The 10661-nt window shown below is 45.3% G+C and overlaps 1 protein-coding gene across 3 annotated transcripts in view; it reads right to left on the minus strand.

The window, feature by feature from the left end:
• The window catches only part of AFAP1 (actin filament associated protein 1), a 168113-nt gene extending 162809 nt beyond the window's left edge, over nt 1–5304 (minus strand). For 2 of the 3 annotated variants that reach the window (XM_073342601.1, XM_073342599.1), the window contains exon 1: nt 5144–5227. The gene's annotated coding sequence lies outside the window, so the exon portion shown is untranslated. Of the gene's footprint in view, nt 1–5143 lie in introns of all 3 variants that reach the window. The other variant, XM_073342598.1, reaches the window with a different exon arrangement.
• Between the last annotated feature and the right edge of the window lie 5357 nt (nt 5305–10661).

Consider the following 10661-nt stretch of genomic DNA (forward strand, 5'->3'; position numbering starts at 1 on the left):
ATTAACTCACATTGACTTCAATGGGAATTGAGGATGCTCAGCAGCTTGCAGGATCAGACCTTACTGCATCATGCATGCTTTGAAACACATTCTGCCCTTGATGGCACAGCTGTGCTTACACCACCTTTTGACTTTATTTCTGATTATTTCCCACCCTATTCCTGTAAGCATCCCTGAAAGAAACAAACATAAGTAAGGCCACTTTCACAGTCACTCATGCCATCCCATTAACCCAGCCAAAGGTAGAATGTGATGCACTTCCAGGTAGAAAAATAAGTGTTTACATTATTTTTCTCTTTGATTACCTTGTTCTTACCTGGTAAATATGCATTTAAGTTTTTACAGTTGCCTTCCCACAAGAAATCTAAATGCCAGATCTCAGTGACTTTTCTAAGAGTCAGGCTATGTCTACACTTGCAGAGTTTTTGCACTGTCAGTTTCACCAGTGATAGTGAACCAGTGAAAGAAAAGCACTGGTTTGTGTACTCACTTACTTCAACAGGCGTCAGAGAGTGTTTACATTTGTAGCACTTCCATCGCAGATGAGAGCAGTGCACTGAGGGCAGCTATCCCACAGTGCAGCTCTCTCTAGTTTGACAATGGGTCTTGTGGGAAGGGGGCAATAGTGTGATCGCGGGGCATCCTGGGTCCCTGCACAGCCTCCTCTCCCCAAACACTGATCAGCTCCAGCAGTTCAGCATGGGTCCAAGCAGGGGATCGTTTGCTCCACAGAGCAGGCATTGTCTCCTGGCCAGATGATCAGTGAGCATTTGCCAAGAAAACAGGAAGGGGAGTTTCAAAGTTCCCGGGGCTTTCCTGGGGAAAGGGTGGATGTCTGTTTACCTGGCGTCAGAGCAGCAGAGCTGCTGGCGAGAGTGGTCATCTAGGCACTTTGGGATATCCTGCGGAGGCTAAAAGCTGTGTAAACAGGAAGAACATGTCTTCACTTGCACATCACCGCAAAAGCATCACCAGTAAGAGCTGTATGCCTCTCGTGGAGGTGGTTTTCTTTTTGAGGTGAAAGTTCTGAGTTTCAGGTAATTTCCATTAGGTCTAAAATCTGGATTTCATTGAAAAACTTAAGAACATTGCCTACAGAAGTATATGAACCTAGATACCTGTCCATTTCTGTGTTCGCAGTGAATAATCAACAGACGCAGTGAATAATCAATAGACACAGTGATAACTAGGTGGAAACACAAAAATATATCCACAGACAGTCATGAGTCCTGTAACTGATCGGTCTAGATGGAAAAAATGCATCAATCTTTTGAAGAGGCTGCCAATAAAAGGGTTTTAGAGTGCACAAAATAGGCACAAAAACATAAACTAAATGTGCCCAATCATTTGGAAGAAAAAGTAGGCCATCTCCACCCCCTTCCACTTATCAGGATAGATTATCTTTTTAGATCAATATAAAAACACACCTCTTCACCACACACCTTTTCTAAAATAAAGGAAACAGCTTTGATCAGCGTGGTTAACCAAGTGGATGCCTGGTTAACCATACTCCCCTTGACAGAGGCATTTGAAATGAACGTTTTAGATAAATGCCTGAAACTAAGCCAGTACCTCTCCATACACTGCTAAGGAGCACTGAAGTGACAACTCTTTGCACTAGGGCAGAGCTTCTCAAACTGTGGTCCGAGCTCCATTCAGGTGGTCTGCAGATTGTTCCCTCTAAGATGCATGCTTGGGCGGCCGCAGACGAAAGAATGAAGGGCCACGCACCTAATTAGTGGAGCCGCGCAGACATGGCTCCACTAATTAGGTGCCTAGACCCTGGAGAAGACGCACATGTAAGGTGAGGTGGTGGCCTTGGGGGGAATAGGAGGTGACAGAGGGCAATGGGGGGAAGAGGGAATGGGGGGAATTTGGGACATGCAGGGCTGCGGCGGCCAGAGAAAGAGGCGACTTTCCCCAGCTCCAGGGCTACAGCTGTCGGGGAGAGATGGCCCTCCTTCTCAGCTTCAGCTCAGGGGCTGCTGCGGCAGGGGATAGAGGGCACATCCATCGCATTAGAAAGGTAAGACTACTAATATTAAAATATGAGTTGTGTGCTTTTATTTGTAGAACAAAAAAACATTATTATTAAGGATATTTTATAGAGAGCTTTTATCCAAAAAGCTTTACAATAGTTAGCTAATGGTACAAACAACATTTGAAAAGATTATCAAGTGGTCCGCCGAGCAATTTTCAAGTGGTCTGTGAAAAAAAAAGTTTGAGAACCACTACACTAGGGCATTCTGTTTCAGGGAAGCTTTGATGAGTAGCAATGACAAGATGATTCACATTCTAACCTTAGAGTTGACTTTCCTTACACCACTGAAAAGGAACAACAAACAGAATAATCTCCTGAAGACGCAATCACAATGTACTTATTTCCTACAGCCATAAACATCCTTTCCCACCTTTAACTTACCCTAAACTCATAGATGATAAGTTTAGAATACCATCTAAATTCTGCTCTTATACCAAACTGCACTCAATGGGATTGTGCAGGTGTACTACAGTACAGAATCTGGCTCCTTTTGCTTTCAGTGATAGTTTCTTAAATATAAATAAATAAGATCTCTCTCTTTTAAAAGGTCAGAAATTCTCCTGAATTTGGAGAAGCCTTGGAGACCATTTTATTATCTTGCTTGCCTTCCCATAGCTCCACCTAAAGCTTTGGTGGAACCCTTGGCAGGTACATACTTTACGGAAAAGGTCCCTCCAAAGCATAAGTTCAGCATCTTCTGTCTATAAAGTCCCCCACTAGTTCCTTTTGATAAAGCACGTCAAAAGTACATGGATGGCTAGGCAGATTAAATAGAACTTCAGTATTTATGTTCACAACGAAACAAAAAAATACTTCAGTCCAAAACCTGTAAGGTTTTAAAACACTATCAATGACCGGTCTATTGAAGCTCCTGTGTTCCGTGCATTTGTTGGTGACCGCTAGCCCCTCCTTTCAAGAGATTATGATAGACAGGCTATTTGGAACAGCTCTGACCCAGGTGATCTTCCCAAACCCTAGCATCCAAGATTCTATTGGAGAGCTCATAATACCAACATAATGCTTATACTGTTGCCTAGAGATTTTTCTTTGACAGAACACCAAACAATGGCTGACTGATGGGAAATAAGTGCTCATTATTCCATGTACAGGACTGCCATTAAAATCCAGTGTGTTTTCACAAAAATAGAGCAGAGTGTACTCTCCTTTTCTTTTCAGAATCCATTTTAAGATTTTCCTGGCTATTTCTGGTAATCCTGTTGCCATGGTAACACAACTCAGCCATCACCCACTCTACCTAGTGTCCAATGCACCACCAGATCTCCTATTCCATTGCCATTTTCTTCCAAAAGACAAGATATCTTGTTTACAAAAGCAAGGTATTTGTGCAGCTTTTTCCTGGGAGGTGACCAGGAGGCAGAGGAGATGGCTGAGGAATACCCAGTAGAGGAGAGATGGGTGAAGTACTCTTCTTCCTTTGCTAAAGTATCCCAACCAAACTACCAGCTGCCAAACCAGCTGATATCTTTCCCCCATCTGCCATGCCTACGCAGACCTGACATAGAAAAATTAACCTCATATTTCCCTAGACACCCCTTCCAGCATCTCAGAGAAAGTTATTGCACTTTGCTGCCTACAGCAGTACCTCCACAGTACCGCAAGGCTGTGTGTGGGAGGGGAGGGGTAATCCATTTGTGAAAAATATCATAAACGGTAGAGTTGATCCATGTTGTCAGAATATAGTTTTCTCCCATGGAGCAAAACAAAGAGTGCTATCAACAGAAATCTTCAGGGGATGTGAGGTTGGAATGACCACAACTTTACAACACAGTGTTTTTTGAAGGGATCCCTCTGCATTTGGGGTCTGCTTCATTATTTTATCATTCTGATCTTGCTTGAAACCATCACCCATGGTCCAAGCATGAAAAACTAACTAACTAAAAATCTATTAAGTGTGAGGAATAAACACTAATGAAACAAATGGGAGAGGACTGGAAAAGCTGAAGTCTCTTCCATCCCTAACATCCATGGAAAGGAAAGATGGTGATTCTTCTCTGAGTCACATGTATATTCCTCCATACTACCCTCCCGCTCCAGGCAGGTGAATCCCTTCCTTTCTTACAATCAGTTGCAGTCTTTGAACTCTGTACACAAACTAGAGAATGTGCTCTATTTCCAAACATCTCTCTCTGTTGCCTCACTACTCATTTTGCAACGGGCTAAATCTTGGGTACATTTCACCTATCTCCAAGCAGAACCGACAAAGTAAAAATTGAATTTAAAAAAAAAAATCCCAGTGGAATAAATCAAAATACGTCGCTGTGAGCTGAACATCTTTCTACCAATCACACGGCTGCTTTTCAGTTTTAACCTCTCCGTTAAACAGGAAATACAAAGGAGGGGGTAATATATTGGTGAAGCCAGTGGGGATAGGTCTGGAAAGATGGTTCTTTTTGCCTTCGCCCTTACTGACTCCGGGACTGTAACATGATGCAATTCCCCTCCCCCGCTTCCGTGCTGAAACGGGTTGAAATGGCAAAATCGGGGTGGATTGTCCCAGAAGCTGAGGGGAAATAATGAAACCCTCTGCCGTGCAAAGCAGCAGCCTCTCGGAGTTGGGGCAGCTCCTCAGACAGGCTGGTGCCTTGCACTGGAGATTGGAGTCACAAGGATCACAACCAGATGGCATAATCTGGGAAGAGCTCAACCCGGATTGTTGCTCTTTCAAACCCTACGCAAGGGTTGCATCATGTAACAGCGCCGGGGGCGGGGGGCGGGGGAACCCAACCACCAGAGATCTTGCAAGGGGGGGAAACAGTAACTGACTTAATGCTACCGCCCGATGCTCTCGCTCCATCACCGCTTTTTCCATGTGCTTCTCCCAGCCAAAACAGAGAGGGACTTTTTTTGTCTCTGGGCTAGGTGCTTCCCAAAGGACTTCCAGCTCCGGGCTGTTCGCAGGGGCTGCCTAGGGGATCAGAGCCTGGCCAGAGAAAGCCCCGTTCTGGTTTCAGAGCCCCCTCGGCCGAGCCCAGCGCCCCGTTTCTGCCTTGGCATTGGGGCTGGCTGGGGGAGCTCTGCAAACAGGGAGCCGGGAAAGGGGCAGCGGAGCGAGAGTGGAAGCAGCAAAGAGACATTTCCTACCTCGAGCCTTGTCTTGCAGCAATTCTCCGCGCAAAGCCGGGCGCCTGCCCACCCCGAGACCCAGCGCAACAATGGGGAGAGGGCGGGCAGGGAGCCGCGGCTCCACTCCAGGCCGAGGGGGAAGGAGGAGGCAGCTGCCGCGAGCGAGCCCCACACGCCCGGGGAGTATCATTCACACATGCCAGAGCCGGCCCAGACTGGCGGCGCCGCCGCCCAATCAGCCGGCAGCGCTGGCAGGAGGCGGAGCCAGGCAGAACAAAGGCGGGAGGGGGAGAGCCCCGGCCCCCGGCCTCGGGGCAGGGCGCGCGGAGCCGAGCTGCTCTCTGGGGCCTGCGCCCCGAAAGGATATAGCGGCGTGGGGCGCTACGGCATCCTCTGGGTGAATGCTCCCTGGGGACAGGCAAGGAGGTACCCTGGGGAAGAGGGTCTCGAGCACCATCCAGAGGACTAGGGGGTTGCAAGAGGAGCCAGCATTTAGGGGACTAGGGGGTTGCAAGAGGGGGCCAGCACCATTCAGGGGACTAAGGGGTTGCAGAAGGGATGAGGTGCCAGCAAGGGAGGTGCCAGTTCTTGGAGCCCAGGAAGGGTCATGTGAGCTCTAAGGCTGGGGCCAAGCGGAGATGAGAGGGGGTGCGGGGGGCATAGAAGGGGGCTGCTCGATGCTATGGATTCTACCTGGGAACAAGCAAGTGCTGGGGGGTGGGGGGGGGGAATGTATGGTGAAGGGAGGTAGTCTCCTGGTGGGGAAACAGGAGAGGCTGAGGTTGGAGTTGCAAGCCTGCTCCTTGGGAGGAGTGAAGGGATACAGTCTCCTCCAGAACCCTGACTCTTATTAAACGACACTTCTACCTGCATTTTATCCTGAGTCCTATATCAACTCAATACGGGATGCTCGTTACCCTGTATTTCAGCATTAATTTCATGCAGCAATACAGATGTCTGGCTGCTTACCATGAATAAAATATGGTAAGTGACATTCCTTCCACATGAGCTTTGTACTGTAATCATTGTAGCGCACAGGCAGTTGACCTCTATTTTACCAGTTATCAAGGGGCCAGTGTAAGCCCCACAATCCGTCTCTTTGCCCTGTGCTGTCAGTGGACAGGCTCATGGTGCCTGGAGATGCTACAGGCAGAAAGCCTGCACATAGGGAGGATGGATGCCAAGACAGAAACATCCTGCTGTTCAAGTCAAGTGGAACCCGCCTCCTCCAGACTTTCATCCTTCTGCTCTAGTCCAACAGCATTTTCCCTAATCCTACCAAGGGATGTGATCAACTGGGATAAAGCAATCCAGAAGTCTGAGCCTGGCTATATTGAAAGTTATACCTGTTTAAACCAAACCTTTGATTTTAAAACCCATTTGGTTAAAATGGTGCACAATCTTGTGCATACACTTTTAAATCAGTTTATACCCAGTTTATATTGATTTAGCTTAGGTCAGTACAGGTTAGACAAACACCTACTGGGAATGGTCTAGGTATAGTTGGTTCTGCCTAGGTGAAGGGGCTGGACTAGATGACCTCTCGAGGTCCCTTCTAACCTTACATTTCTATAATACAAATCATATTTAAATAAGATTAATGATGCAAATTAAGATGAGTAAATATAATTTAAACCAGGTGTAAATTAAATGAAAACTGTCCATAGAGAATTTTGGACTGATTTAGCTACTTTGGTTTTTAAACATATTTGAAGTTAAAATGGTGCACATTGGAATATAGACAAGGCAATAGACAGGCACTGATTACTATCAGTTTTGATATGTTTGAATGTTCCAATTGTTTTAAAAAGAACATTAATTTGCATGTACACCTAAACTTTACACACCTTTGCCCAGGAACTCCTTAAATTATAATATTATTATATCTTTGGGGCAGGGCTTGTGTTTGTACAGCACCTAACACAATAGGGACCCGGTTCCTGTCTGGGGCTGCTAAGTGCTACTGAATACAAATCAATAATGATAGGGAAGGACAGAGGTGCTCATCTCCCTGTCTTGCCCATGCCAAGATGGGAGGTAAGACAACAAGATCCGCAGCATCCTGGGGGCAAACAGTGGTGAGGACCTCCAGCTTCTTCCTGGAGATAAGATGTGGGTGTGGAAGCGGGAGACATCCTTTGTGAAGACAAATTTAGCTACAAATTATTCTTAGGGATGTAAAAAGAAAAAGAGTACTTGTGGCACCTTAAAGACTAACCAATTTATTTGAGCATGAGCTTTCGTGAGCTACAGTTCACTTCATCGGATGCATACCGTGGAAACAGTTTTCCACGGTATGCATCCGATGAAGTGAGCTGTAGCTCGTTTCCACGGTATGCATCCGATGAAGTGAGCTGTAGCTCACGAAAGCTCATGCTCAAATAAATTGGTTAGTCTCTAAGGTGCCACAAGTACTCCTTTTCTTTTTGCGAATACAGACTAACACGGCTGTTACTCTGAAACCTGTCTTAGGGATGTGCCATGCTTGAAGTTTGGAGACTCCAATGGTCTTTTTTGTTGTTGTTGCTCTTGCAGTTTTTGGTTCCCGTATCTATGTTTTAAAATATATTGCCAGAAAAAAAGTTTGCTGGTTACAAACTTTTAAGAATTGCTTTCTCATGGCTGAGTGACATTACGCATAACTTATGTGGCTCAATTTTGTAGTCAATATTTGTGGATGTTAACTCTTTCGCCTTTAATTTTTATTTGCTTACTACAAAAGTGGAGCATATGTCACCCTTAGATGAGTTACATTGATTTCTGAATCCCACTTGTAGCAATTTTTGTTTATCTTTTGGTAAGTTCTCTCTTTTCACACTATGAAAACTGATAACATTGCATTGGAGTGTCTTTATAAGGAGCATCTCCACTGAGAGGGATCTCTCTTATTTCTCTTCTGTATCTCATGAAATATAAAATTGTTTACGAGTCCAGGGGCCATCAATTTCTTCAACCAAATATGCAATCCATTATGTTAACCCGTTGTTGGCAAAAATATTGTTGGGGTGTGCCAATGCCATGTTTGGGAGTTTTACATTTTAAAATGTGATTGGAGGTGGGGGCAGTCCACTGTGGTAGCTACAATATGGAATCACCCAGGCAAGTGGGGCAAGGTGGCTGGCTATGCTCTCCTCACCACTAGTGAGCTGTGAGGAGCCAGAAGGGAAAATAGGGCAGAAGCAGGGACATCTGGACCTTAGGCCTGTGGATGTGCAGCCAATTCCCATGGAGGTTCATAGCTAGGCTTGGTCATGAGGCTAATCTGAGTTGGACTTGGCATGGCAAGAGGGGCATGCTCTGGGACCAGCTGATACCCCTCATACATGCTTTGTACACCTGGGTAAAAATTATTTGGATTTTTTTAGTGGGTGGACTTCATAGAGGACTTAGAGATTTAGGGCAGATCATGAACCTTTCTCTGGGGGTAACTGTACGCTGGTTTGAAATGCTGCAGGGAAGGGTAGTGTAGGGAGCTGCCTGGCCTTCTCAGATTGACAAGGCTAAAAGATGAGTGAAGCACCTGGATGGGGAGAATTGGTAATCACACTCACCCTAATTCATTAATTAATGTGAGAGAAAGGGGTCTAGCAGAGCAGGACATGTTAGAAAATATCAAAGAAAGAATGCTCAAGTGGTTGGGACTTGTACACCATAAGGAAGATGGGAGACATGCTAAGCAAGCATTGAATTGGATACCTGAGGAAGGAAAGAGAAAGTGAGGAAGGCCAAGGAAGAACTGGCAGAAGACCATGACAAAGGATATTGAATGCACTGACATCATTTGGGAAGAAGTACCACAAATAGCAAGTGACCCTAATCAGTGAAGGATTAATTAATTAGATTTTACTTATATTTTAGCACTGCTGATGCATCAGGCCGTGTAGTCCCTCCAGTGCTGGAGCCAGTGAATGACAGAATAACAGTCAGGCTATAAACAAGGCATGTCAGATATATAATAATTCAAATATATGCACCAAAATTTGCAATAGCCAACAGACAAAAAGATACATTTTAAGAACAGGAGCAGCTTTGTATGGGCAATGGTGGGCATCAAGAACACACCACAGAAGCTGCTCTCCATGCCCTCTGGAAGAGTACCAGGTCTGTTGCCAAATATGCAGTGGAATTTTGATGTCTGGCCACAGACACCCACGGGAATGAGGCTGTGCAGTGACACCACTTTAGGCAGGGGCTCAACGACTCTATCAAAGATGAACCAGTACGGGTGGAATCTTCATCTAGCCTGGGAACTTTAATTGATTTTTGCATCCAGATTGACGATTGACTAATGGAGAAAGCCCAAGAAAAGCATGCCACTCAATCCCCAGTGTCCAGAACTCTTCTGCCTCCCATGGTCTCAGTTGTCCTATACCAATGCAAGTCAACTGAGTCCAGCCCCACCTCTCCACCAACTAAAAGAAATATCATCAGGCACTGGAGTTGTGCCAGTATTGGGGGCTGCAGCAGAATGCCCGCCAAGTGCCCATCCACCCTGGGTCAGTCTCATGGAGTTCATTCACCGTTTGTGCAAATTCTCATGGTTGTGTCTGGGGAATCGGCCCTGGTCCAGTCTAACATCCCTTGTGTCATTCACTCACCCTGTGGCCTCTCTGTCTCTGACTTGGGGTTCTCTCTTTTTTTGTGACTCAGCCCTCGGGCTAGGTCACTCTATAGTCCCCACTGTGACATTACACTCCATATTCTTTGTGGAAATATGCTTATGGTATGGATATGGCATAACTGAGATATACTTTATGCCAGATGGCTCATGTAAGATATCATTGGAAAGGTTATGATTTACTGAATGTGATTATCCAATTTGTATGTATCATTTCTGTATCTGAAGTTAGGAATATTGACCATGTATCCATATTTCAAATGTGCTACTTTGGGTTTCACCCACAACTAGCCCTTCAGGTAAAATAATGAAAAGGCCAGACAGAGCTGATGGCCCATTAGGAAAGACAATGTACTGTGAAAGAGCTTACTTAGTCTTCCTATGAATGCTCCAGACAGTCTGTGAGTAATGGCTACTACAACCCCACAGAGACATGGGTCAGAGTTACCTGGTACTGGACCCCTGCCCTCCTTGGAATGCCAGTGTTTTTCCCTGGAAGACAAAGGGTTCCTGCCATACACAAAAGATATATAAGGCAAGGGAGTGACATCATCATGATTCTTCTCTGCCTCCCCGCCCAAAGAGACATTAAGAAATACCTGAAAGGAAGAACTGAACTGAGGGGAGAAGAGTTGAGCCCAGGCTGGAAGATTGTCTAGCCTATGACTGATAACACCTGAAGATTCAGCTGTATTGGCCTGACTTTCAAGAATCTCTGTAAGCTGCCTGAAACAATTTTTAGGGTGAGAAATTACTATTTGTAGCCAATTTCTTTGGTGAATCAAGCTTAGTTTGTGTGTTTTGTTTTATTTGCTTAATAATTTGCTTTGTTCTGTTTGCTATTCCTTTAACCACCTAAAATCTGCCTTTTATAGTAAATAAATTTGGTTGGTTTATTATTAAACCCAGTTTGTGCAA

This window comes from Lepidochelys kempii, chromosome 4 (genome assembly GCF_965140265.1).
Source record: "Lepidochelys kempii isolate rLepKem1 chromosome 4, rLepKem1.hap2, whole genome shotgun sequence".
NCBI lineage: Eukaryota > Metazoa > Chordata > Testudines > Cheloniidae > Lepidochelys > Lepidochelys kempii.